We start from the raw sequence: 2594 nt of genomic DNA on the forward strand, positions 1-2594 counted from the left end.
CAGGAAGTCAGATTTTTCCTTTCTCCCCAGTGTTAAACAATCATTTATATCTTTGGTCATTCCTTTCCTGTGGCCTGATAAAATCTCTTTTCTCCAATCTTCCATTCTAGAGTTTCAGGACTCATCTTCAGTATAAAGTCCCATGGCACCTTCTTTAAGAAGGTAGGTTTTTTGTAATCCATCCTTGCCAATGTACACAACACTTCAGAATATTCTGACTGGGATAAATGCTATTTCTTAACAACCATGGATTAAAAGTTATTTGAAGGCAGATAACATTTAGGTATTTCCTTTATTTTTACATAACTCCCATAACTCCTATCAGAGAATCCAGCACTCTCAGAGCTCAATATGTGTTTGGGAGTTTGAACAGCATTTATAGAGTAGCAAGATTATGTAAGGACAGGCAAGAGGGGAAATGTTTGTATGTACAGATCTATACTGAAATTATGCATACTAACTAAAATGGCAAATATCAAGAGAAATTATGCCCAGCAGCTAAAATGATTGTATCTAAATACCATATGTTTGACTCTTTTTTTGGTCAGTTTTGTCCCACTAGAATGTAAGCTTCATGAGGGCAGAAATTGCAGTTTTTTTGTTCATTGTCTTATCCCCAGTACAGAGAATAGTGCCTGATACATTGTAGGTGCTCAATACATATTTATTGCATGTATGAAAGCTGTTTTTTCTTGTTGTTTTTGTTTTATTTTTGCCTGTATTTCTTTTCTTTTCCTTTTCTCATTCAATGAATAAATGAATTTAAGACAGTAATTTGAATTTAAAAGGTATTGCTTCCTTTTGGCTTACTTGATATACATATTCCCTTCGTCCTCAGAATAAAGTTATTTGAAGCACATCTCACCCAAACTCCAAGCCTTTCTTCCTTAAAGAACTCTCTTGATACAAGAGACTGAAAGAAAAACCTATCAAACAGCAAAGCATATGGATTATCTGTAAACAATTTTGAAAGGGGAAAATGAAAAAAAGTGATTAGTTTTTATTTGTGTGTGTGTGTGCATTTTTCAATGCTTTCAAATATCTTCTTTATTAATTCCATTTTTTTACACAGCTCAATTCACCCTCAAGAAGGTCAGGATAGGAGGAACATACCTTACCATCATAAAAGCCATATGTGAAAAGCCCACAGCTGATATCATCCTCAATGGGGAAACACTGAGAGCTTTCCCCTTGAGATCAAGAACACGACAGGGATGTCCACCCTCACCACTGTTGTTTAACATAGTGTTGGAAGTCCTAGCCTCAGCAATCAGATAACAAAATGAAATAAAGAGCATCCAAATTGGCCAGGAAGAAGTCAAACGTTCACCTTTCACAGATTATATGATACTCTACATGGAAAACCCAAAAGACTCCACCGAAAAGCTGCTAGAACTGATACATGAATTCAGCAAAGTCACAAATATAAAATCAATGTACAGAAATTGGTTACACAGCTCAGTTCAAAGTAATTTAGTAATAAGACCAAGTTAAGAGTGCTGCACTCCCCCTCAGAAGGCCATTTTACTACCATTTCTGAGGACTAGTGCCATTCTAATGAGAAGTAGGTAGAGGAAATCACAACTCTTAGCAGCAAGTAAAGCTACACACAAAGACTGAAGAGAAAATGCAGTGGTTTACATCTTTGGGTAGCAAAGCAGGTAATACTTAGTTTATTGCCCAGGAAATGTAAAGCAACGTTCAGATTCATAGGCTCTCACAGCTAGTATTACATACTCTGTTTGGAAAGGATTGCAGATGATATCTAGACACCCAATCACCACCTCGGTTGCTTTACTTGAAGCTTCCAGCTCCTATTAGCAACATCAAAATCTTGTATTAAAAAAATGGAACATTAGGTCATTTGCCAAATTTTTACTGAAAGCAGTAAGCCACTGTAAGTTAGATTCCTTGCAGAAGGGGTGGGGCAGAAACATCAGATCAAATTGATATTCAGGTTGACCTTATCGTTTCCAGTCATCTCAAAACTTTAATTCACTATCAATTGTGTACTTATGTCTTTGTTCATATTTCTCTCATATTATTTTTAATGGAGTACTTTAAATCATAGGTACATACATATTATTTGCAAGCATTTGGAGAGTGTTCATTTCGGCAGCACATATATTAAAAATTGGAATGATGCAGAAAAGATTAGCATCGCCTCTGTGCGAGGACGACACACACATCTGTGAAAGAATTTGGAGAAGAAAATATTTGTGACTATTTTAAAGAGAGGCAGCTAAAAATGAGAAAGCAAAAATGTCCATATACTTTATACATATCAAAATATTTCTGTTACGTGGAGTTTATTTTTATTTTAAAGGGCTTTCGTTTTCTTGCTTATAATCTAGCATGAATATTTGATGAGTCAAGATTCTTGCCCTAAAAATAGGTTATGGTTTTTGTAGGTATGCTTTAAGCTTACTTGCATTTATGATAATACATAGTTTTATTTTCTCAAAGAGACATTATTTAAAACTACAATAAAATTTTACCCAATATTTTGATCACGTGCCATGTAATAGGCTTTTGCATTTCCTATAACATTGTGAATTTAAAATTTTCCCTTTTTTATTAGATACTTTGTAACC

General features: G+C 34.7%; 1 pseudogene; it reads left to right on the forward strand.

Annotated features, from left to right (window-relative positions):
- Nucleotides 1-2103: 2103 nt before the first annotated feature.
- Nucleotides 2104-2219, forward strand: LOC132674028 (U6 spliceosomal RNA; annotated as a pseudogene).
- Nucleotides 2220-2594: the final 375 nt, after the last annotated feature.

The sequence above is a fragment of the Panthera onca genome, chromosome C1 (genome assembly GCF_046562875.1).
Source record: "Panthera onca isolate mPanOnc1 chromosome C1, mPanOnc1 haplotype 2, whole genome shotgun sequence".
Taxonomy (NCBI): Eukaryota; Metazoa; Chordata; class Mammalia; order Carnivora; family Felidae; genus Panthera; species Panthera onca.